This window comes from Suricata suricatta, chromosome 1, assembly GCF_006229205.1.
Source record: "Suricata suricatta isolate VVHF042 chromosome 1, meerkat_22Aug2017_6uvM2_HiC, whole genome shotgun sequence".
NCBI lineage: Eukaryota > Metazoa > Chordata > Mammalia > Carnivora > Herpestidae > Suricata > Suricata suricatta.
Window position 1 is genome coordinate 9,411,776 of NC_043700.1, and position 27,510 is coordinate 9,439,285.

Sequence of the window (27,510 nt, forward strand, 5' to 3'; positions counted from 1 at the left end):
AATGTATGTTTAAATTTGGTTTGCCAGTATTTTATCAAGAATTTTTGCATCTGTTTCCCTTAGGGATATTAGCTTGTAGTACTCTGTGTTAGTGGTATATTTATGTGGTTTTAGAATTAGGGTAAAGCTGGGCTCAGAACTAATTTGGAAGTTTTCTTTCTTTTTTTTTCTATTCTTTGAAATAGTTTGAGAAGAGTAGGTATTAGCTCTTCTTTAAATGTTTAATAGAATTCACCTATGAAGCCATCTGCCCCTGGACTGTCACTGGGAGGTTTTTGATTACTGATTTAATTTCTATCCTGGTTATCAGTCTGTTCAAGTTTTCTGTTTTTTTCTTTTTTCAGTTTTGGTAGTTTACATGTTTCTCTGAATTTAATCATTTCTTCAAGGTTGGGAAACTTAGTTTTTCATATTTCATAATTTTCTCTTATAATTGCTTCTATTTCTATCATGTTGTTATTTCCCCTCTCTCATTCATGATTTTATTTATTTGGGTATTTTCTCTTTTCTTTTTGGTAGGTCTGACTAGAGGTTTACTAATTTTATTGACTTTTTTCAAAGAACCAACTCCTGGTTTCATTGATCTGTTCTACTGTCTTCTTTTGTTATTAGTTTTTCTTTGTTTTCTCCTCTTTTATGTTTTGCTGATTTTCTTTAGTGATATATTTGAATTTCTTTCTTTCTATTCTTTGAATGTTTACCAGTGGTTTTGACATATAGTTAATATTAGGTTTATATATAACTTCTTCTGCAAATAACAGTCTATATTAAGTTGAATGTCACTCAAGTTTGATTCCATTGTTTTCTCCTCTCCTCCACACATTTTGGCTATATGTTATATTTTACACCTTTTTGTGGGTGTGAGTTCCTTGGCAGATTTTTACAGAAATATTTATTTTTACTGCTTTTGTGTCCTGCCTTTAAATCGTCATTTTTGGTCTCTCCTTTCCACTCAGAGTCCCCTTGACTATTTCTTACAAGGCTGGGTTAGTGGTCACAAAGTCCTTCAGTTTCATTTGTCTGGGAAACTGTTTATCTCTCCTTCTATTCTGAGGGATAGCCTTGCTGGAGAGTGTATTCATGGCCACAGATTATTCCCATTTACCACATTGAATGTGTCGTGTCTCTGCCTTCTAGCTTGCCAAGTTTCTGTTGAAAAATCTACGGTTAGCCTTATGGGTCTTCCCTCGGAAGTTAAGGATTTCTTCTCCTGCTTTTAAGATTTTGCTACATTTTGCAAATTTAATTACAGTATTTCTTGGTGCTGGCCTGTTTTTGTTGATTTTGATGGGAGTTCTCTGTGCCTTCTCAATCTGGCTGTTTGTTTCACCAGACTTAAGGACATTTTCAGCTGTTATTTCTTCAAATCAATTCTCTGCCTCCTTTTCTCTCCTTCTTCTATGACTCATATAATACAAATGTTATTACATTTTATAGAGTCACTGAGTTCCCTAAGTCTATCCTCATTCAGCACAATTCTTTTTTTCTCTTTTATTCTGCTTCATTACTTTCTATTGCCTTGTCTACTAGGTTATTCATTTGTCCCTTGGCTTCTTCCAACCTTCTGTTCACCAGATCAAGTGTGTCTCCAACATCATTTGCTGCACTCTTCATCTCTGGTTGATTTTTTTTTAACTCTTTTATCTTTATGGTAAAGGTCTCATTGATGTCTTCTACTTTTTGTTCTCATGCTCAGTATATATCTTTTAGATTGTTGTATTAAATTCTCCATCAGGATGCTACTTATATCTCTTTTGCTTAGATCTCCGGCTGTGGCCACTTTCATTTGGATAAATTCTCTCTTCGCATCTGGTCTGAGTCTATGCCTCCTTCTCTGTGTTAGAAAAGACAATGTGTCTACTGTTCCTGAAAGCAGTGGCTTTATGAAGAAGAGGTTATACAGTGCCCAGGCCAGGCACTTCAGGAGTATCTCCAGTGTGGGCTGTGTGCCCTCTGCTGGCGTCTTCTGCCTGCTTTATCCTTCAGGCCAGTTGTAAGCAGAGGCTCTCCTAGCCTGCTGTGGGAAGTATTTGGTCCCTGGCCTGAATGAGGGGAGTTTTAGCTAGGCGTGCTCTTGTCTGCCTCTAAAATGAGACTTGTCACCACCTCTACCAAAACTGAGGCTCCGAAAAACTCTCTCGTCAGAGACGTTGGTGTGAACAGGGGATTGTGCTGGTCTTCTCAGGGAGGGGGCCTCTGTGCTAGGCAAGCATGCCCAAGAAAGGCCGTTCCACTAGAGCACAGGGGTGTAGGGGGTGGTGAGGCTTGGTGTAAGCCACCTAGGCAGGCAGCACCATTGCCGCACTGCTTGCTGACTTGTGGGGGAAGGAAATGGCACTTGGTCAGTTCCTTTGTTCTCACAGAAGTGTCTTCATGAAAACTGCCTCTCAGGGATATGCTCCAGTAAGAGCTAATGATCTCCCCACTGTGTGCCCCCGGTACTCTTGAGATCAGTTTCTATGCTGTCTGCCCCCAAGTTTTTGCCTGCTTTTTCTCCAGTAGCAGTATAGGACCCTTAGGGCTTTTGCCGGCCAAGCCCACTGACCTTTAAATCTCCTGACTGGAAGCCCCTCTGTTTGCACAGTAACTCATGAAATTCAACCTGTTTCATCTCCCAAGCCAATGAATTTGGGGAATGTTTCCCTTTGTGCATCTCCCTGTGTTCCTCTTTCTTGCTCTTCTTTAAGACCAGAGCCCCTTCCTCTCTGCAGCACCTAGGATCTGTTTCTCCCTTAAACCATATCTCCACACTTCCTGACTTCTTCAAAGTGTTGACTTGTCTCTCTTTAGGTGTGGAGTTTGTTCTGTTGGTCTTCAGGTCGATTCCCAGAGTATTTAGGACGATGTGATAGTTATCTAGTTGTGTTCATGGGATAAAGTGAGCCTAGGGCCCTCCTACTCTCCCACCATTTTTCTGTTCCCCAGGGGATTGAGTGATAAGATTTGTACTTAAGCTTGAAAAATAGAAATGCTAAGGCACAAAATACCTCCAAAAATAAATCTCTAAAACATTAGGTACCTGAATTAAGTTGGAATTTCCCATGTTTTGCTTTATTCAGATATCATTAGTCTGTTACCTCTGTTCATGTATTGAGTTAGAATAACACTCATGACCCCTGATATTAACCCTGTTCAAATTACCCTTGAAGTTCATATTCAATATGACCCTGTTGCAGAACCATTTAATGGTCCTTTTTTGTTTGTTTCTGCTTTGTGTGTGTGTATGTATCTATGGATCTGTGTGTGTGTGTGTGTGTGTGTGTGTGTGTTCAGTGGTTTACCTTATGTGTGACTTATGGTAAATATATACTGAGAAAATAGATATCTTAACAGGGAGAAGAATTATTTTTTAAAATTTTTTAATGTTTTACTTAGTTTTGAGATAGAGAGAGATGGAACATGAGTGGGGAGGGGCAGAGAGAGAGAGAGAGAGAGAGACAGAATCAGAAGCAGGCTCCAGGCTCTGAGCTGTCAGCATAGAGCCTGACACTAGGCTCGAACCCACCAATGTGAGATCATGACCTGAGCTGAAGTCGGAGGCTTAACCAACTGAGCCACCCAGGTGCCCCAGAATAAATTATTTATTATGCAAAGAATTATAGGTCTGAAATTGATACCATCTATCACCTGCTCTAACTCCTCAAGTTACAGGTGAAAGTGGAGGGTGAGCAAAGTGAGAGGGCTTGGGTAGGGCCACACAGAGAGAGCGAGATAAGGAATCTGAAGGAGGCTCCAGGCTCTGAGCTAGCTGTTAGCACAGAGCCTGACATGGGGCTTGAACCCACGAACTGTGAGGTCATGACCTGAGCCAAAGCCAGACACTCAACTGACTGAGTCACCCAGGTGCCACAACACTTTTTATTTTAAATCCTAGGTCTGTATATGGATACATATATGTGTATACGCATATGTGTATGTATGTATGTATGTATGTATATATCTGCTTATCTACCTACCTACCTACTTACCTAGAAGGCTGATCTTATATATTATAAGTCAGAGGAGGTAAAGAAGCATGAGTGAGGGGCACAGGTTGAAATAATATGGTTAGGAAAGACAATGCTGAGAAGAGGACATTTGAAGAGATAAGGAAAAAGCCATGCAAATGTGTGGAAAATGGCATAAAAATATATACCCATATATTTTGGTCTATAGAGGTAGGCAAGTACAAAGTTAAATGGAGGCACCAGCATATCTGAGAAGAGGTAAAAGAAACAGTATGGCTACAGCAGAATGAGCAGAATAGCAGCATGTGACACATTCTGAGAGATTTGATACAGTTCATGGGGAAATGGTGAATACGATGAGTGCTTGGGATGAAAGCCATTGTAAGGACTTTAAGCAATTATGCTAAGTGAAAAAGGAAGGTACAGGGGCTATTGGAGTTTTATGTTGGAAGAGCAATGGTCTTAATCATTAGCTGCTTCGTTGGAACCCAATTAATTTGGAAGGCAGTGGGGAGACCAGTAAGGAGTCACTGCAGTAATCCCACAAAAAGGGGATGGATGCTTAGAACTAAAATGAGAGCAGTGGGAATATGGGCAGATGTAACTGGACCCAGGAGATATATTGAGGGTAGAACTGATAATGTTTTTCCACATGTTGGATATGGGCAAATGAGAAAGAAGATCTTGTAGATGAAAACAAAGTATGTTAGATTTTTTAAATGGCCACCATAGACTCTTGCAGACATGACATTGTGTACCCTCTAAACCTAGATTTCAAGAGGCCCTTAGGCTTCCTTTCTTACTGCTTTTGGGATCTCTGTACCACCACCATGGGGGAAAATTGGATAAGCCTGTTGGATGAAGAAAAACTCATGCCTCAGTACGTCTTATCCTCATGATAGCCAGCCAATCTCCAAATGCAGAGCATGAAGCTAAACCACAGCTGTCCAGCGACCAGCAAGAGATTCTCCCAACAAGCCTCAGCCTCGTTTTCCAAATAAAGAGAATCTGAACTAACTGATCGGATATTTTTTTAACCACAAAGTATTGAGGTGGTTTGTCATGCTGCAAGAGAAAATGTTACAAAGGATCCATAAATTCTTTGCTGGATTGGGATCACAATATCATGGTCTCTGATAGATTGTGTTATACAGTAAAATTGTCTATTATTTGGTTTTTTTATTTTTTAATGTTTTATTTATTTTTGATAGAGAGAGAGAGACAGAGCATGAGACGGGGAGGGACAGAGAGAGAGGGAGACACAGAATCTGAAGCAGGCTCCACGCTCTGACCTGTCATGACCTGAGTTGAAGCCAGAGTCTTAACTGACTGAGCCACCCAGGCACCCCCAAAATTGGTTTTCTTTACATATAACTCCTAATGACCAGAGGCTTGTGGGATACCTCAATAGCACTAAGATATCTCACACTGGTGTGTGTGGTTAAACTCCTATCAATTGTTTATCATAAAGTCAAACTAACAGTAATTCTTAATACATGTTCACATAACTATATATTCTGAGTTACTTCTCTACTACTTGTCTGGAAGACTTTTCCTTATCTTCCTCTCTTTCCTTGTATTTTTAAAAACTCTTTCCCAATTTTTACTCTCAGTTGATGACTTCCTTCCAGTTTCATTTGGGGAGTTGAAAAGAAAACTTCCATTATGAACAACAAACTCAACTACCCAACTTTTTGGATCTTTGCTCGTATACCTTGTTTTCTCTTCCTCTGTGTTAGTATAAAGGATCTGATCTCATTCTCTATGGAGAATTATCTACTTTCATCCTTCCCATTTCTTCTTCATTGAATTTTCGTTTTCAATTAGGTCTTCCTTAAATCTCCACTATTCAAACCACATTCTCAAATTTAAAAAGCATAATCAATTTTACAATAAGTATGAATTACTTAGTTTTGTTGAATGAAGATGTACTCTAATGAGGATACAAACAGATCAGATTATTTTAACATGATTTTAATTATTATTAATACAAATGAAAACAATTATTACTTGACCATTATTTTAATGTGGGCACTTACCCTCCTACATAGATCCACCCTCACAATACATACAGTTTGGAGATTGTATTAGCATTTTCAGGATAAAATATGTTATTGTTCAGGATAATTTCTTATGACATTCAGTAAAGGAAATAGTATCCTCCCTTTCCTCATTCCTTTATATTTTTTTATATTTATTAAATTTAAAAGCATATTACTTTTGTCTCTTGTCCTTGCAAAATGGTTTTCTAATGCATCTAATTAGAACTCATGGAATTATATTATACACTTGGAAACGCAGGTATATTAGATGCCAGCTTCAAGGTTTGAAACTTCAAAATCTGGAATTTAAATTTCTGAAATAATAACTCAATTTATTGCTGGCTTTGCAGAAATGATGCTGATGTTCCTTCTAAGTAATAAACATGGTACTCCCATAGATAATTCATTAAAGGTTTAAAAAATATTTTCATTGAATGCCTTGGAAATTTTTGTTGGCTACTTTTTCTTACAAAAATATTTTCCAAGATGACCTTCCCTTTATTCTATAGCAGGAATTTCTGGTGTAGTAGAGAGTGATGATGTTATTTTTTAAAGTAACATTCCAGCTGTGTTCAATGGGCAGGAGAATTGGAGTCTAGACACACTTTTCAAGTTTGGGTGCATGTGCAACATTATGGAAACTAGATGATGTGTCCTGAAGAAGGCTATGACTAATTAACAGTTTAGTGATATGATTGGTGCTAGCTTTTCTGGGACAATCTTGAATTAAAATGTACTTCTAAAATCTCCATTTGAATTAAAGTCACCTCACTGATCATATGTTTTGACAATTGGTTTAGAAAAAAAATCTATCTCCTATATTTAAGAAGCTCAAGAACATTGTCCCTTAGGTTATAACATCACAGCCATACTGCAAAAGTTAGCATGACTAACTGGTAGTAGAGAGATATGCTATGTTTGCTTCAGGTAGAATTGGAAATTTATATACACATTTTTCTGAGAGTAGTTAGAAATCAAATAGCCAATTGAGATGGAGGCTTGTGGAAGTGTGGATATTTTCGAAAACCTTAGAAAATGTTTTCAAACAGCTATTCTAGAAAAATATACTTGAGAGACAAGAGAAACATATGTGGAATTCACATTAAAAAATCTAGAAAATATTTAGTGGCAAGGATTTATATTCAGTAGCTCAATCTTCCATAACCTTATTTAAAATATACAACCTGGAAGAAAAAGAGAATAATCAAAGACAGGTTGAGCTAATTTGACAGAAGTTGACAAGAGGAGAGTATCAGGGAACTAAATATTCCATAGTATAAATCTACTGTTGTAGTACCTGATCTCATGAGATCAAAATTGTTAAAAATATCAAGTCAAATTCAGCAGCAGTATGGAAGAGAAAAGTGATGCATTTCAAAGAACTAGAGTTTACAATGAAGATGAGCAGAATAAAGTAGAAAGAGAAAATGAGAGATGTTGAAGAATTTGTGGCCAGAGGAGGAATTGTTCATTTTTAAATATTCATGGTAGAGCAGTATTAAATAGTAGTGAAATGCAAAATGGGTATGTGTTTAAAAATAGTTATAATGGGACAGAAATGAAGTGGTCAAACATGATGAAATAACAAATCTATGAAAATAAGAGAAAATATAGAATAAGTAGAGGGGTGTCTGGGTGGCTCAGTCAGTTAAATGATCAACTTTTGATTTCTGTTCAGGTTGTGATCTCTTGATTGTGGGCGAAGCTCCATGTTGAGCTCTGTGCTGACAGCATGGAACCTGCTTGGGATTCCTCTCTTTCTCTCTCTCTGCCCCTTCTCTACTTGCTTTTGTGCCCTTTCTCTCTCTCTCCCTCTCTCTGTCAAAAATAAATAAACTTAAAAAAAATAAGTAGATTTAATAATTTTCAAAAAAATGGAAGATATTATTAATGAAAGGGCAACAGCTATCCCTAGTAACAATGGTTATTCAAGGACATGACAAATGCTTCCTATAAATTCCTGAATTGGAGCAAAAGGACAAGGTCCTTTTATAAAATTGTGGAGGGCAGAGTAGCATTGAGGGGGAAAAAAACAAAAAACAGTTTTCTATTGATTCAAGAAAGAACACAGCATTTTGAAACAATTTAGGGGAAAGTTGAAGAAGACTGCAGTGGATTATGACAGTGACCTGAGAGGTTTAAATGACTTACAGTCCCGCTCCTACACCAGTTCCTCTGTAGAGTAAACATCTAGGATTATCACACGCCCAATGGGGATAACTTAATATAACTCTAATAAGGGCCAAACAATCTGCATGGAACCACTCGGATGAAGGAAGAAGTGATCACACTATAGTAGCTGAAAGAAGTAGTCTAGAGCCCAGCTAGAAGGTGCAGCAGACAGATAAAAAGAATTGCAACATCACTGAAAACATCAAAAGGCTAAGTCCCTGAGAAGGACCACCCCATCTTGAAGAACCAAGAGAGGAAGTCACAACTTCATCAGCTATATTTCACAGGATATCCATGTACAGAATCCAACTGCAAAACCAAACTAGCCAATCCTAAACCAGTATGAAGACACTTGTACATAAATCTATAAATCCCTTTGGGTTGAACAATGGGAGGAAACGCATCTAAAGAATATAACATTTACAAACTATGCTACTTAAAGTGAGGTTGAGTGAATTACTATTTAACAGTAGGTGTAAATACCCTGCCACACCGATTTGGCTGGGGATTATGGTACCTCATATTATTTGTTCATAATTACTTTCTCTCCATCAGGGCCTCATGGGAGATGGAATATTCTTATCTACCCCACTGACTTCTGCCTTGGCCAAGGGACTTGCTTTTTTCAATGGATGTTGAGCAGACCTGACATGCAATGGTGAAGCAGAAGCTTTACGTATGTTCTATTCATGCAGTTTCCCTGGGGCCCTCTTCATCTCTCTCCACCCTGAGAACAGAACGTCCTCCCAAAGCCGGTTGGAAAAAGCAAAGGCAGACTGAACTACAGCTGTCATATGAACAAGAAAGAAATGCACACTGCTGTAAGCACCAAGATACTGGCTTTGTTTTTTGGCAGGTTTTGGGGGGTTTTTTTGGTTTTTTGTTTGTTTTAATAGAAGTGTAAAAGCTGACTAATCATGGGTTTGTCAAAAAATTACATAAATTATAGTTATACCAATGTAAAGGGCTCTATAAAAGATCAAATTGGATGATAAGAGCTAGTTCTGAGACCCATTATCACTAGATTCTGTTAGTCAACATCCCTCTCCTGCAATCATTTATCTACAGAATTCACAGACGTAGAGTCTAGTGCCCTATCTTTGCTTTTCCATTAGTTTTGTTGATATCTTCCTTATGGGATCAATGATCTACACTGTGATACATTTTCAAATATATCTTTTATATGAAACATGTTCATTTCTTCTCCCTTTATCCCTTGGCCTAAGTATTAATGTGACTAACACTTTCTTATTACATAAATTAAGTCACTAAAAACCTTGAGTTCATAGATAAGGCATTGCTATCTTTGGGTGGTTAGGTTTTACGGAAAATCATTAATGAAACTGGAGAAGGATTAGTAGAATTATGTAGAAAATGAGAACAAAAGATAAAGAGAACAAAACATTGAAGATGCTTATAGCTCAGCTCTCTACTGATAGCCACTACTGAAATAGTGGCAGGAATACTTCTCCACAAAATGGGGACAACATTCAACGTGATGCACTTAAAAATATGTAGCATAATGATTTGTAAATTAAATTAAGCATACTTCTGTTACTTTCAAATTTCTAGACTGATAAAACTTATTTAGCCATTACTTATAATTTTGTACTTATGGTCATTTTAGCTAATTACATAAGTACTAAATGAGATAGTTTTGTTGATTTAATAAAAGCTTTGAAAACACTTTAAGCTTGGTTACTATTATATAATATTTACCTCAGATAAATTTCTTAAGTTGACTCTAAACTATGTCTACCACAGCTGTCTCTTAATATTTATAACAGAGAGAGAAATAAATAGTTCTAATTATTTCTTCAAGTCCCGGTAACCGGACACTGGATTTGGGACTACTGTACTCTAAAGGAATCTGTTAGTTAAGAGACCTTAATTTTTTCTTTCCTTTATATACCGAAAACCAAAATTGGTGGAACTAACTATTGGAATCATTTTACTGGACTTAGAGAGCCCAGGTTCACACAAGGGGTAAAAAAAAAAAAATAGTGTCACATTTCTAATGAAATTGAGCTCAAGATCTTGCTAAACAAGCTTGGGCATTCTAAACTTAATCAAAAGACAAGATCAAGGTACCAATATTTTCCATAGTACATCTATGATATCTTGTTTCTAATTTCCATGGGAAGCTTTATTCTTCAGAGAATGGTCCTAAAAACTCTGTGCAGGGAAGGAATAAATATCAAGGCAGTGGAACGAATGGATTTCTCTTGATTTCTTCTTTTATTGCAGTGCCCTGCATTTTCTTTGTATGTGAAAAAAAAAGAAAGAAAAATGGCTTTCTAATCTTTCTGCTTCAAAAACATACTTAGGTAGAGATACTTAAATACAAACTGAGAAGGTTTCTTTCATGACTACATTAAATGTGATATCAGTCTACTTTTTCCACATAACAGAGTGTTCATTAAAGTCTGCAAGCTGCTGCAACAGAGGTCTTTTGTCAAGGATTCTGTGCATTTCCCCTTTGGTTTCACATTTTTAATTGGTTTAACCAAAAAGAACATAATCTCTACCTGGTAACAGGAAGATATCCAAGTTTCATATTAGCTTTCTTATCTCTAGTGGCTATCTCTAGCAATGCAGAATACTAACGAACAAAATATAAGGACCTCTGTGGCTAGAAAAAAAAGGGAAAGATGATCTTCATTTTTGGAAAGTTTTACCCCTGGACCACATGGCTCCACACAATTTTCTCTAGTGTGGTCTCAAACATATTGTAAGTAGACTTCCAATGAGTTGAATTCTTTTGTTAAGGTGTTATACTGCCAAGCTGTTAGACTAATGCAGCTGGGTCTCAAATTTTTGGCTTTTTAGTCAAAGCTGAACAGTGTCCATAGATTTTTCTGAGCCACTTCCAACATACAGTAGCAGCTGCTGTGTTTATGTACAACACCACTGCGCAAGTGGCAATTAAACTACAAAATTCTAGATACATACTTGGGAAGCAGCAGGCAGTCAGTGCACAACTGGCATTGAGCTAAAACAGAAAAGATGCCTACTTTTAAAATGTAAGTCAAACTAACAAACTTCATGCTGCTGTGTACATAAAATGGTGGGTAAATCCAACACTGCTTGATAGAACAGGACTGGAATCTTTAGGATAAAATATAAAGGGTTTTTCTTTTCTTCACTTTCTCCACATGTGGCTTTAAAAAGTAATTACAAGGAGCATGAACTCTTCTGATACATTATAAAACAATTAGTATTCAACATTCATATCTTATAACAAAGTATCAACTTAATGCATGTTGTATGTGTACAAAGTCCTAAGACTAATTTTAAAAGGGCAGATGAGTTTTAAATTATTATTGGCTTTGCTTTTAACATTTGGAGCATTTGAATACAAATGCCAAATACCTCTGATGAAAATAAAAGCAATTATAATCAGAGGCATTGCACTTACTGCATATTTCCTCTCTTTCAATTTCCAGATAGAGTGTAAATTTTCTTGAAAATTACTGGTTTTAAATCTAGTGGACAACACTTTTCAGTGTCTATCATTAACTCCAAAAAGGAAGTTTTAGATGTGGTGGACTGCCTTCTGGCATATTAACCAGGACAAATGTAACTCAAGGAAGTCTATTTACTCTTAATTAGCAAAGTCAAGTGCTATAAAGATCCTATATATTGTTAGACACATCTCTGTTTTAAGGGAAATGAACTATCTTCTCCAGCATATTTTGCAGAAATAATTTTTTACTATGCAATGTTTTACTAAAGACTATAAAATATGTTTTGATTTAGTTCAGACTTATTCCATTAGCCAATGAGGGGGAAAAACTTATATACAAGGATCAAAAATGTGAGATAATACATTAACCTAACACATAAAAATAATCAAAAGATCCTGATCTCTTTCAAATGTTTCAAACACTCCCAGAGTTCTGGATATTACTTCTAGTCAGGGGTCATCTCGGTTCTGACACTCCATACTATCACTGGATCCCCTTGATTTTGATATCAAGACAGACAACAAGGTAAAATATGGGGAATACTTCCTGAAAGATTATGGAAAAACTGAGATTAGATTCTGTTTGAATGACTCATTAGCTGTAAAACCTAAAATGACCATTAAACTAACAGTGTAAATCTGGGATTCCATTAAATAATTAAACCTATATCCCTCTCAGGAGTGCATAAAATGGTTTCTCAAGGTAGGGTATGTTAATGTACAGGACACAGAGTGTTGCTGCAGAAATAATCAAATCAGTTCAGATCTAGACTCTGTGAAGTCAGAAGCCATGTCACAGCTGCCTTTCACATCTAAGCTGGTCATGGAGGAGGTACTCAGTATATAATGTGATGAATAGAGATGGAAACATTTCATATTTAGAGGCACCTACCTTACCAAAAGTTGTATACTTGCAAAAGATAATTTTGTGTTAAAATAGCAGTGATATATTGTGCAGTAAATTGTAATACATGAACTTCTAAATAAAAAGGGGCTTCAAAGATATTTTTCATGTACAGTGATTCTTATTGTCCTAAGTCCTAAGACTTCTCAAAAAACATTAAGTTTATCCTTGGGATGAAGACTGCTATTTAGTTGTCAAAATCCACTTTTCTGTTATTTTATAATAACTGCCTTAAGTGGGACAGCTGTCCAGCGATCAAATTCTTTAAGCTCCACATTAATGAGCCTTGTGTTGACCAATATGTATTTCACTTCCTTCTGGGAACACATGAAGTCATATTAGCAAGACTCCCTTCCGATGAGACCATGTGACCAGTTTGGGACAGTGGACTTGATGTAGGACAATTTCTGACCCAGCCACAGACTCTTGAACATGCCCTCCTACGTTGGCTCACTGTCCAGTTAGATACGAAGAATCCAGGACACCAAGACTTGAGGGAAAATGGAAACATTCTGGAAAGAATCTGTGTCTTTGAGTCACTACATAGAAGGGAATCATCCAGATGACTCATATAAAGAACAGCTGCATTTGTTTGAGCAAGAAATCAATTTCTGTTGTATTAAATTAACTGGGATATGTAGGTTTATTTGCTTCCATGGAATGGCTTACCCAACCCTAAAAGACATTTGTATCTACAAAAAGGGTGTTAACAAAAGTCTTTATGTGTCTTTGGCTTAGCGTTCAAGTAGTGAGTGATAAGGAATGTTATGCTGAATCCTGAAAAGATCTATGTTTTGTATCAGCAAAATTCTGGTAGAATTGTCAGCTTTGACAGAATGATTATATGTCTTTCTGCTAGAAGCTATAAGGTACAAAGTTGGAAAACAATGTCACACGTGTATGGGTTGGTTGATATTGACCATTTTGGGCAAAATGTGACAAAAGAGAGATTTCAGGAAGAAATCAGAGGACTTATAAATAGAAAATAAAGAATAAAGAAAAGCTCTAGATTCATTACTTTTCAATGTTAAAAGTCAGGTTGGAACTACTCAAAGAGTTAAAAATAAAAATTTAAAAGCCTTTGGACAGAACAGCACTACTGACACTTCATGAATGAGCTAATAATGATCTGCTGTGGCGTGGCTGGACAAGAAGGCAATGACATGAAGGGTATTTCAAGGTTATGTCTTACAAAGAATTTTAGGATCGATTATTACAATATCTAAGTGATTAGAACAAACACAGTTCTGAGGAAAATGTATTGACTAAGGAACAAGGAACCCAGGCTAAAACAAGCCTTTAATGTGAAAATGGCTTCAAATGGATTAATTAATTACATTGTGTTAAAGACCTGACTTTTATTTACAGTCATCAGGCTCAGCTCTTCAAATGAAGGGTTGTAGGCTGTGACAATGAAGAGGCCATCGACTTGAAAGGTGGGGAGAGGCTCCTCATTACTCATTTATTATAGAACTACTGGGAATCCTGTTTTTCTCTTTAACCTCTGCTGAGAGCACCCTAGTAGGAAGAGCAGGGCCTTACTCCTTCACATGCGGCCTCAACTGACAATCCGGGGTCGCAGTTAGACTTGCTGTCACAGGTAACTGATGAAAGTCCTGACTCCCCAGTAGGCCTCCTCAGTACTCCTCCACTTGGGGAGAGTGTGATACACTCCATTTCTGTCACGTAGGAGGTTGAAGCCCAGCTCCTCCTTGTGATCTTCAATGACACTGTTAAAAGAGGTTCATGGTAACTTCCTGGCAGAGGTGAAAATCCCAATTCTGTACATGGCCTTCTCTGAAATCTCCCTAGCAGGGTGTGGGTATTGGGATCACCTCATCACAACCTGACAAGTGTGGAAATCCAGGTGACCCACTGGAGCTTTGCTACTGTGGGTATGGATGGGGCTACATATTATTTACGGGGTGTGTGGCCGGAATAGTGTGATATTGGCTAAATATTTTCTGTGTCATTACCTTTCCTTACCATCTAGCTAGAAAGAGCAGGATCTTGTTGGGGCCTATATTGCAGGCACCCAATGGTATTTCTGGGTTATCACCTTGTCCTACACACTCTGGGTTATGGGAAAGCCTAGAGAACTCACCATCGTCACCTCATTCCTTGTGTCTTGATATCCCTGGTTGGTTTGTCTTCTACTCTACACCTTTCAGAGATTTCTTACATAATACACAGGGATTTTAGTTGTACTTAATGGAAAGAAGAGGAAAAATTGTGTCTAGTCCCATCTTCCTGGAAGGAGAAGTTGGGAAGATGATATTTAATGTATTGTCATATGTAGTGTTATTTGTAAGAGAATGTTCGAGCTCAGAAAAGAAGTGTAATGCAAGTAAATCATTTTATTGTTGAGACACCTGAAGCTCAGAAATGTCAAGTGGATCACTCAAAAGCTCTCAGAGGTAGGGCTGTTTTATTGTGCTCTGTGTTGCTTCAAACCTAATGCAGAATTTTCTAACCCATAAAGCTTTCCATATTCTTGATGCATAGAAAATAGTGCAATTGTATCATTTTCTATCATGATATGAATTTGGCAATCTCTCCTTTTAATCATGTCAAACAGATATACTATTGGTTATATTCTATATTTAAAATGTTGAAACTTCCAGGTGAATTTTTCATTATCATTTTGTAGTGACCATAAGCTCAGTAAATGATTTTTGATTGAAAGTAATTCCATTCTTGGTGCCGAAACACCAACAGTATCTTCATCCTCTCATTGTTTATTTTTATGTTAATTTTATTTTTGAGAGAGATTGAGAGAGAGAGAGAGAGAGGGAGAGAGAAAGGACCTGAGTGTGAGGGAGGGAGGGAGGGGCAGAGAGGGAGATAAAGAATCTGAAACAGGCTCCAGGCTCCAAGCTATCAGCCTAGAGCCCGACATGGGGCTTGATCTCAGGAACTGTGAGTTCATGACCTGAGCTGAAGTTGTACCCTCAACCAACTGAGCCCCTATCCTTTCACTTTTAAAATTTGACCTGTATCCTGTGTTCTTGTAAAAGAAATACATCTGGATTTGTAAAAATCATATAAACAAAATATAAATCTAAACTACAATCCCCTTTCTAACTAGTAATCTGTCATCATTATTGAACCATCTGGATTTGTTGCTACCATCCATTTTTCATGTGTTCTTTTAACCTTGCTTTTCCTTTATTCAGTTGCCCTTTTTTGAACCTTCCTTGGAACTGATTAGTCTTTAACCCCTCTTACTTTTTATCTACTCGTTTCAGACATTTAAGGTTATATGTCTATTCTTCACTAACTATAGACAAATTGCTATTATTTAAAGTTAGCTTTAAAAAAGTTACTTTCACCTTTATTCTCCATGAAAAAATATAGCAAGCATAGACTCCATTAATTCTGATGACCATCCCCTGTGGCATATGCTGCATTTATCAGCAGTATAATTCTACCTCATTATATATCAGTTGAATGAGTCATTATTGTTATTTCTGACACACGACGTCATTTACTTGGTCATCAATATTTGTTTTCAAACTTTTCACTGAGGATCAATCTTCTTTTTCCCAAATTCTTTATTACTATTTTTCAGCTTGCCTCTATTAGAAGTAAACTCCCTTAGTCTTTTTATAAAGTGGCTTTTCATTTCGTCTATTCTTGTCAAGTCATGGTTTTATTGCACATACTCTCAGCAATCTGAAGATGTTAGAATATGTTTGTACCATATGAAAATTTAATATAAGCATACTAAATGCTCTGTGTTGCATCCTATTTCACTGTATTTGCACGTGTTTTTAAACATGTTCCAATTTGATGGAAGGACATTTCATAGCTACCTTATTTCTACAACTTAAATAATATTCAACTGTCTCAAACTGACATAGTTATTATTTTGCTACTTGGTCTGCCTGCACACTGAATCAAAGAACAGTGTAGATATGCTCAGTCCTTAATCTGCTAGCTTTAACTCACCTTGAGTCAATTAAGGAGGTGTTCGGTGACAACTTACAGCATAGAGGAAGAGAAGACACATGGTCTAGACTACAATGCAGTGAAAATTCATATGAGATTCTCCCAAATGGTAAATGGCTAATCTTTAAAAGAAGTAACAACACTGATGATATTATTCAGGTAGTGAAAGAATGGCTATGGCAATTCAACCCACCTCATAATGCAAGGTATTTGAAGAAAGTATATTAGAGGAGACGAGATTTACATAATCAGCCATGATCCATCTATACCTGCAGGTGAAAATGGTTGTTTTACTTGATGTAGTTTATGCAAGTAGCATAGGACATGGTTGTGTTCTGTTATCCTTTTTAAAAAAATTTTTAACGTTTATTTATTTTTGAGAGGAAGAGAGACAGAGTGTGAGCATGGGGAGGGGCAGAGAAAGGGAGACACATTCCAAAATAGACTACAGGCTCTGAGCTGTCAGCACAGAGCCTGACGTGGGGTTTAAACTCACGAATCATGAGATCATGAGCTGACCTGAGGTCAGATGCTTAACTGACTGAGCCACCCAGGAGCTCCATGTTCTGTCATCTTCTAAGACCTATTGTTGTCTTTGAAAAATCTACAGGTAATCTATTAAGTTTGACTACTATAATAAAACAACTCACTTTGTTTATTTTAAAGTCTCTCTGAGATAGGTATAGAAATTAATTTAAATTTTTTTTAAATGTCAGGATTTTCCTAAACTTCAAAAATATGATTAGATGTTTCATCAATTATGAATATTCTCAGTCATTGTTTTCTTTGGTCATCATCTCCCCTAATTCTATCTATTTTATCCTCTGGGACTCCTTTCATTCTTTGGAAAGTCTAACTTTGTCTCCATGTCTCCTAAATTTTCTTTCACTTTTCCTCTCCCTTGATCTTTCCTTGTAAGCACAGTTTATAAAAAATACAACCTTGATGTTATAGTCTTCGATAGGCTCTACCCTTGGGATGTCAATTATGAAGGAAAAAATAGACAACATTCAAGAAGGAGAACTTATTTCTGCTCTCTGGAGATAAGTCAGGCTTGATTTAAATATGCAATTACTGGCACTAACTTCCTTTAAAATTTAGAACTACCTATGATTCTCTTCAATGTTGGTGCACTTAGTGACTTTTAAGACAAAGTAGTGTTCTTTTCCCTGAAAATAGTAACTCCTTTCTCTGTAGTGTCCTTGTGTTTGTTTCCAAGGCCAAATTGTATCCTAGATAATTAAAAGAGTCAATTTCAAAATACTGGCATGCAGCCTTAGTGGTTTTAATTTAACTTTCCTGCAGGTTAAAATTTTAAGTTTTGATTGTTTATAATTTGGTGTTCTATTTCCTCCAAATTTTCTTTTCCCGTATTTGAATGGAACTTCCAAATATTTCAAAATTGTTATTTCATGATTAAGAATAGAATGATTAAGAACAAGCAAGAGCAGATGACTACTCTGTTACATGAGATGAACCTACAAAAGGAAATTTTTTAATGTGTCAGCAATTATTGCTTAACTGTCTGGATACTCTAACAGATGCACAGCACAAGATATAATTCTCTCCTTAGTAAGTTCAAGAGGCCTTTCAATTAAAAGAGAACACACTATATAAAGAATGGGGTGCTCAGTGAAAGAAATGTGCCTCTTGAGCTTCCCCAGAAACACCGTTACAGAGGAGCAAGGAAAAAAATGCATCTTTTCCCCATCATGTACATAAAGAAAGGCTGCAGAAACTACCTTTCAGAAATTTTTCCATATGTGTCCATGCGACCCTCAACCTCTTGAATACCCTAGAATGGCATTCTAAAGGAGGAGCAATGAAAAGGAGGTAAAAAAAATCTTACATTATCCTGAGAAATTCCCCACATTTTAACCTTCATCTGGGCCCCCCATTCTTTCCCCACTCCTTTCCTCCTTCCCCCTCCACAAGGGTTTCCCAGGGCTTTGAGGGTGTTATGCCCTGCTTCTCTGTGAGTTTTCTTCCACCTACACTGCAGTGTGTACAATTTTCCTGAGTATGTATTGGGAGATATGTATATGTTGATTTTTCTTTAAAAAATTATCTAAATATAAGAAGCTATTTCTGCAGAAATTAAATAGCCTTTTGCTTTCTGTTCCATGGTCAACTCAAAGTAAAGATAAAGTGTCCCCTTAAATCTCTTTTTAATCGTATAAGTGCCCTGATGAAATTGTTTCACTATACAAAACCATTATGTTAGACACAAATTAAGGCATACACAAGACATTACAATGGTATTTAAAGTGAAATATTTATGAAGTGATTTAAATACTAATGACACAGCATCCCTAAAGGAGCCACAAAATTAAAGTATAAGAGCATTCCACACCAGCACTGCAGTCCATGAGTCTGTGGCGTGTTGCGTATGTTGTTTCTCATTATTCGGGTCTTAGAAATGTAGCCCGGAGATAGAAGAGAGAGAGGACATATGGGAATGGAGACTCGTAGTTGAAGGACGTCCTCTCTATGCACCCTTGAATGTTAGTACCCATCCAGCAACACGGGTCGGTCAAGAACCCACTTAATGCAGTAATTTCAACTCTCTAGGACAAAATCTTGCCCTTTGTGTTGGAGAGAATGTTTACTGCTTCACATAGCGATAAACCAACTTCAACAATCCTGCCATCATGACTCCAACCCGCTCGCAACCCTCTGCCCGCCATTCTCAGCATGTTGCTGATCTACTTCTTTATGGCTGCAAGACGCCTAATGACTAAGGAGCTGGGTGGCTTTTAATTAGAAGACTGACCATAACCGTCATATCTCGAAGGCATTTTTTTTCCTAAAATTAAGTAAAATAATTCTAAAGAAGAAACCAGAAATCCCGAAAATTGAATTGATAAAATTGAATTAATCCATTTTAAACGTTTGGTCAGTTTTGAGTCTCTTATGGCCTCTATAAGCTACTAATACTTGATTTACTCACAACTCCAACATTTAGTAAGCTGCTTATTGCTCACAACTTTTAATGTTTGGAGTAGCAATACAAAGACAGGCTGAGAGAGATTAACACGAACTTTAGGCTGTCAAAAATAGTACTAGATCAAATGTGTAAGTCCAGGTTACAATAAAAATAAACAACATGACCAATAGCTTTCTGCATTAAGATGAGCAACTGTCTATACCACATTAGCTCTTGAAATACCAGTGTATGAAAAAATATATATATCCATACATGAAAAGACATATTATATTTTATATATAAAACACAATGTTTTGAATATTGTGATGAGGAAGAGGAAATATAGTTCAAGCCTAAATTTCACAAGCAGATATGATTTCATGTTTAAATGTGAAGGAACTATATTTTACTCTATAACATACTCCCTGATGGTTTCAAATAAATGATTTGTCTTGTGACTACAAAATAAAGCAAAAAAAATCTATCACAATAATTAAAAGAGTAAGGTAGGAGGTATAAGACTCAGAAACATAAGTTATCACACTTATTAACTCAAAAAGAAAAATGAAAACAAAAAATAACTATGTAATATTTTTATGTGATTCTTAGTTTATTTTAGCTTTCATTCAAATGAAAGACTTTCAATGCTGAAAAAAAAAAAAAACAAAGCTCTTCTCTAACCAGTATAATTAAATTCATAAGATAGTTTCAATAATTGTCTCTTAAAATATCAACATCCCATATTTCAGAGTTACCTTCTCTTAGAGATCTGCATAAATGTAAGTATGCAAATCAACTTAAGTACTGCCTCCATGTTGAAAATAGCAGGTAAAGTATGATAGGTTACAATATTTTCTGGATAACAAAATTATTGTAGTAAGTGACTGAGTATAAAAGTGGTTGAATATTAGCATTACATAAACAAAAATGCCATTAAATATTTTCCATAAGATGGCTTAAATCAGCCAAAGTATGAATAAACTGAAACTATCTAGAATCAGGCTCTGGCAGGACAGTGTGTTAATACAACCCAACTTAAGGCTACATGGGGAAAGCAATCAGATACTTCGGAATAATTATTTAAATGATTAATATTAAGAGCATTTCTCAAGAATACTCTAATTAGAGACCTTCAGTGATGGTTCACAGAACTTTAAAAAAATAACTTGGTTAATGTTTGAAATGTTTGACTCTTATCCTAGAACAGTCTTACAAAAACATACCTCAAACTGAAGTGAGAGGCACAATGTCCACTTCCAATTGACACAACGCCTCTATGGTTTTGGCCTAAGATTCACCTCTTCTGTGTCTAAAATTTTTATTTCTCTGATAGTAAAATGAGAGGATTGAACTAATCCCTAAAACACAATATTAATATTCCAGAAGACTGAGGCAGAGCATGAATGAGGTCTTAACCAGAGTTATGCCATACATACCATTTTTATGAGTTATTTATAGTTCGTTGTTATTGAACTACAGCTTATAATTTTTTCAATTTTATATCACTTATAATTTCTTTGGGTTTATAAATTCCTGATTAAAATTTATTTAATAAATAGTTAATAAAAGAATAAGAGTATTTTGTAGGGGGTGCCTGTGTGGCTCAATGTGTTGAGTCTCTTACTCCTGATTTCGGCCAGGTCATGACCCCAGGTTTGTGGGATGGAGCCCCATGTCTGGCTCCAGGCTGAGTGTGGAGTCTACTTGAGATTCTCTCTCTCTCTCTCTCTCTCTCTCTCTCTCTCTCTCTCTCTCTCTCTCTCAGTCTGTCTCTATCCTCCTGCCCCTCTACCCCTCTCCCTTTGTGCATATGTTTTCTTTCTCTGAAATAAGGAAAAGGAGAAGAAGATTTTGAATAGTCATTCCTTAACTCTAAAAAATAGAAAAAAATATGGTCAGTCTATGTCTCCCTCAAAGTTGACAACTAAGAATAAACTTTAAACTCCAGAATCTTTTGGTGAGAGACTATAAATTTACTTAAGTCACAACATAGTGTTTTTCTCACCTTTATAACATTAATCTAAGCAATATCTTATACTTTGTTGAAATTAAATATTTAATTTTCAAATGTACCACATCGTTTAACACTCAAAATAAGCCATAATGAAGTTGGTAATTATTTTCTTCATTTCATTTTATAGGAAAACTAATATTAGTTTTAATTTTTTTAATTTATTTTTGAGAGACAGAGAGAGACAGCACGAGCAGGGAGGGTCAGAGAGAGAGGGAAACACAGAATCCAAAGCAGGCCCCAGGCTCTGAGCTGTCAGCACAGAGCCCGATGCAGGGCTCAAACCCACGAACCGTGAGATCATGACCTGAGCTGAAGCCGGACACTTAAGCGACTGAGCCACCCAGGCACCCTAATATTAGTTTTAAAAGAAGGCTTATGTGTATATGCCTAATCTGGTGTTAGGTTGCATCCTGCTGCCATACCATTTCTAACTGGGAAGTTATAGTATCTGTGTAACTTGTGATTAAATCCAATCCTTACGTAAAAGCTATAATCTTGAGTCAACGAATAGAGAACAAAGAAGCTGAAAATTATTCTCCATTTTACATGAAAAACTATAAAATAATGAAAGATCAAATTTAATGAGAGTTTATACAAGGGAGAGGACTATTTGCTTTATCCTCATAATCTAATTATTCTAACAGACTTGTATATAGGCAATATTACTTTCTTTGTTTTACAGATGGGACATTCATGGAAGTCTATTTACATTTCCAAGGTTACATGGTAAGTCAGACACCATAAGTTAAATGCATATCAGAAGGACCTTTTCGAGAGAGCTGATTACTGGAATTCTGTATTTTGATTGGGATATTACAATTTATAATTTCAAGGACCACAAAAGTGCATTTTTCAGGGGCTACAGTTATATACTGAATAGTCATTTATAAAAAGATGCTACTTGGAGCCATTTTACCAGCAAATAGAAGAAAGTAAATGACAGAAATAGAGATACAGGTATAGACATGGATATAAATTACTGAGAGAGGAGAGGGGATCTGGAAGATGACGGAAGGAAAGAGAAGAGGAAGTAAGTGAAAGACAGGAGGGAAGGAAGTTTACCTGGAGAGGATGGGAAGGGAAGTAAAGACAAGACAGAAGGGGGCGCCTGGGTGGCTCAGTTGGTTAAGCGCTGAGCTTTGGCTCAGGTCATGGTCTCACAGTTGGTGGGTTTGAGCCCCGAGTCGGGCTCTATGCTGACACAGCTCAGAGCCTGGAGCCTGCTTCCGATTCTGTGTCTCCCTCTCTCTCCCTCTCTCTCTCTCTGACCCTCCTCTGCTTGCATGGTCTCTCTCTGTCTCTCAGAAAAAGAAAAAAAAAAGCATAAAAAGAGAAGACAAGAAAGGGGTGGAGAGAACAGAGCAGATAGGCAGGGAAGGGAGGAAGGAAGGCAGACGACAGCAGGTGAAGACTAATTCTCACACACAGGGAAGGGGGACAAATGTCACACAACGGAAAACACATAGACAGGGTAGATCTGGAACCACAGAACCTCAATGTCATGGAAGCCAAGAGTGGAGAACTACTCCTGAAAGAGACGTTTGGACTTGTTCATTGTTACATGTATTGCCTAATATGATTTTCGTCCTGAGTACTTCCTTCCAATTCTAAGTCTCTTGCAAATTTTCAGCATTAAAATTTTCCTAACATTCTGCTTTTATTCCTTCTGTCGCAGAACCTTCCAAGCATCGCTGCAGATGACAGGATAAACTCAAACTACAGCAGCTTACATTGCAGACCCTTGAAATCTGGCTCTACACTATCTTCTAACCTTAGATACTTCGACTCCCCGTCACTAGGACTTATTGAATAGGGTATTCCACTATTGTTTCTAAGAGCTTAGCAAGCTGTGAAGATTTCAAACATTATTCTTATTTTTAAAAGAATATTCTTAGTTTCAAGAACTTCTCATTTAAAAATATGCTTATTTTAGGGTTCTGGGGTAGCTCAGTTAGTTAAGGATCCAACTTCGGCTCAGGTCGTGATCCCATGGTTCCCAAGTGAGTTTGAGACCCACAATGGGTCTGTGCTGACAGCTCAGAGCCTGGAGCTTTGTATTCTGTGTCTCCCTCTCTCTCTGCCCCTTCCCCTACTCATGCTCTGTATCAAAAATAAACAAACATTAAAAAATATGCTTACTTAAACGAGGAAATGTTATCTCAGGAATTTTATGGGCCATCTTTTAGATAAATTTGCAGTTTCAATTTATCCAGATAAAACAAAGATAAAAACATGTCTCTTAATATTCTGGATTTATACCCAAATAGCTCAAAGATTTATGATAGGATCAATGGCTGCTGAATTTTGTGGGAAGGTTTTTTTTTTTTTTTGCCTCTAATTCTTGATATTTCAGTAGTACTGGGAAACACAATTCTAGGCTTCCATTTGTTGTGTTTTAAATTCTTATGCCCATGATCTTATTCGATCAAAGATTGTTGACAAATTAACAGAACTCCACAGTTCTTCATACTTTGCCTACAAAATGCTCTTCGAACAGCTGCAGAATACCAGTAATTATGGCAGTCCAGGGCAGCAAAGTGAGGTAGCTAGCAGTTAACTCCTCTGCTAAAAAATAGCCCACATAATGAAATGTAAAATAGAGGTGCTCTCTCTCCGACACAGTGCGGCTCGTTCTTTTTCCCTAGATAGAAAGGACCAGAAAAGTGCAAGCAGCTTAGGGCTTACAACAGCTGTAGAATCACTCTGGTGGATACTAATTCTCCCTCCAACCACAAATTTTCATTTCAATATAGCTGCATGAATTGACAACTGAGTTTATCGGCAAAACATTCCAAATAATCTATATTAAGCCCAAGTGAAATCCATCTATTCCCCGGTGTTATGATGCAAATGTTTCTGTAAAATTCCTTAAATACGATGCATAATATTTACTTTTCAAGAATGCCCCTCTCCTACAAACATGTCTATGTCAAGTAAAATATTGTTGACTGAAGTTCTGCTCTTCGGAGTATTTCTTTTCACCACTAAAAATAAGCTGATAAAATATCAGCGCAAATTATACTTTCCCGAGGAAATGTAAGCAACTGAAGGGAATCAGGAGTTCATTGGCTTCAGGACATATAGACAAGATTCTCTTAGGGAAACTGCACATTGATGTAAAGTCCAGGGAAGGATGCAAGCAAGGAGTGAGGTACAGGGAATGGAAATATAATACCTACTTTTTAGTGGTTGGTGGGAAAAGTTGCATAGCATTATTGAACAAACCTTTGATTTTTTCACACCTCTGCAACACATTAGCCTGAGCTTGGGGATAAAGAGGAAAAGCACAGATTTTACCCCGAGAGGATTTAATTCCTGTTGAAGCCAGCTTCTTTATTTAAGAATATGTGTATCTATATTTAAGAATAGAAGTTATGGCAACTAAGAATCAGCTAGCATATCACAGAAATCATAAAATAAAATGATATATAAAATAATGGACTAGTATAAAAGATTTCTTAGAGGAGGCAAATCTTGAACCTGATTATGAACACTGGTTTGTGAAGAGTAAAGAAATAGTCATTCACACATCAGCAGCAACATGAGAAAGATAGACAGGAACCAGGGAGACCGTCAAGGTTGTTCTGAGTTGAGTTGACCATATTCACTGGTCTTGATCTCTTGCTCATGAGGTTCTAGCCACATTTGCTTCTTCCCTCTTAGCACTGCTGGGAAGCAAGAGTTCCAGGAGTCTTGAAGTCATCAGGCTTCTGGGGAGTTTTGCTTAGCAGCTGCTGGTACCTCTAACGGGGTACATAAAACAGAGCTGACTCGCGGAGGTCAGAAGAATGTGGAATCCCTGAACCCACCTACAGATGCTCAAAGCATCTGTAAGATTATCCACATTTAGAATCAGGTGATCGAGGCACAGAGAAGGTAGGCAATTTTCCCTAGGACTGCGTGGCAAGGGTTCAAAGCCTTGCATGCAACTTCCAAAGCCCACACTCAGCCCTGCTCTGCTACACTTCCTAGACACGCGGCATAGGGCATTTCTTTTATTGCCACATCTCAGATAGTTACAGATACCTGGCATATTAGATGTTACCTTGGGAAGAGGGAAATGAGTGCTGAGATTGTCCCTAATCCAATTCATCACTACCTTTTACCATCTATCACAAAATAGTTGTTAGTCACCATTGGACTTGAGATTAAAATACTACCTGAATTTAAGTTTAATGCAATATTAAAAGCATTACTTAAGAGTGTCAGGTCACAAAGGTGCTATTTGTCAGATTATTACAATAGTGCTCCAGTCCAAAGAGGATCTAATTTACTTTCAATAAGAAGTTGACAAAGCTGGTGCTGCTTTTTTAACCCTTTCCTAAATCATTTTGTTGGTAAGGGAAAGGACAATATGCAAATTAAGAACCAAATTGCAGCTTAGGGACTTACTGTAGAAATGTGTCACAGTTGTAAGGATAAAGATCATGTTTACCCCTGATGAAGAATGTCATTGCCTATAATTCTACATTTTAAAAAATTAGAGTAGTCAAATTAAGCGAATTTGATGTAAACATGATAATAGCAACTCAGACTGATATTGCCATCCCATAATACTTTTATACAATTTGTTTCTAATACTGTGGATACTTTCTTGTGCTTGCTGATTGTGAATGAGGATACTGTTTTGTCTCAAACTTAGATACCATTGAAAATGAGATTTATTGGGACGCCTGAGTGGCTCAGTCAGTTGAGCGTCCAACTTCAGCTCAGGTCATGATTTCACAGTTCATGGGTTCAAGCCCCGTGTCAGGCTCTGTGCTGACAGCTCAGAGCCTAGAGCCTGCTTCAGATTTGTGTCTCCTTCTTTCTCTGCCTCTCCCCTGTTTACACCCTGTCTCCCAAACATAAACCTAAAAATTTTTTTTAAAAATAAGAAAATGAGATTTACTGACTACACATCATTTTGTGTCTATATTTATACAAGGTGCAAATGAGTTAATCAAGTTTATCTCTATCTTGATCTCTATATGGTAACATGCTTTCACACTGGATAAATATGTATACTTAATAACAGTTTGTAGCCCTGCCATTGCAAATTTATAGTGTGCACCTTGTAAAATACCTGAGCATTAAGTCAATAAAGCATGTTTCATTTCTGATAAACAATGAAAGGATGTCTTACTTCAAACTGGTAACAAAGTATTACAATTATTAATAACTAGTAGACTGATAAATTTACACATGAACAAAATTATTATTTTGCTCCAATACGTACTTCTCCCAGTGCTACATTTACTTGTATCAGCTCTGATAATACTTGTAAATGAAGATTAATATATAATTTAATGTTATGTAAATTAAGTTACTAAACACTAAATAATATAGAGCTATTTAAATTACTCTATAAATTTTTTTTCACAAATCTTCTCTAAATGTTTCCTTCTGTTTTTCAATATGAACACTAAGGAAGGATTCAATAACTAATGTGTAAGGGAAATTCTATAATAGTAAGAATACAATGATTTTTATATAGTGTTTTTTTTAACATGCTCATAGTACTTTCAGTATATTATCTCATTTATCCTTACGGATTTTTATTAAAAAATTGTTGTTGTGACATCTCATTTATCCTTACAATATTTTTATTGAAAACATTTTGTACTTCTTTCTAAAGTAGTTTTATTTTTTCTAAACTAGTTTTAAAATAGTAAGTTTTCTTAACTTTGGATATAATTTTCTTTCACATGTTGGATAGGGTGAGTAATTTTAATCAAGATTTTTTCCACATAAACAATATGCCCTGTCAGAAATTATTAGCAATAAAAACGAACTCTACAAGCTTTCACACTGTCTTTCTGTTTTGTAAAACTTTCAACATCTTTATTCTTTCCCTAAAAACTTAACAATGTAACCTGAATCACCACATACTTCTTTCCTCTATCAGCCAAACATATATTCTTCATGCTTTCTAAGTATTTCCTCCAAAATATTGCAACATGTGTTCTACTTATGGTGCCTTTTCTACTGTCTTCTATTGAAGCTTCTATTCACAGCTTGCTCGCTCTCTCTCTCTCTCTCTCTCTCTGTCTCTCTCTCTCTCTCTGTCTCTCTCTCTCTCTCTCTCTCTCTCTCTCTCTCTCTCTCT

The 27,510-nt window shown here is 36.7% G+C and overlaps 1 protein-coding gene across 4 annotated transcripts in view; it reads right to left on the minus strand.

Moving 5' to 3' along the window:
• LOC115299702 (putative uncharacterized protein FLJ31958) overlaps positions 1–27,510 on the minus strand; it is a 184,279-nt gene that overhangs the window by 144,575 nt on the left and 12,194 nt on the right. For 2 of the 4 annotated variants that reach the window (XM_029951380.1, XM_029949501.1), the window contains one exon: positions 14,203–14,261. The exons of the other annotated variants lie outside the window; for them this stretch is intronic. The gene's annotated coding sequence lies outside the window, so the exon portion shown is untranslated. Of the gene's footprint in view, positions 1–14,202; positions 14,262–27,510 lie in introns of those variants that run through there. 4 annotated transcript variants of the gene reach the window in all.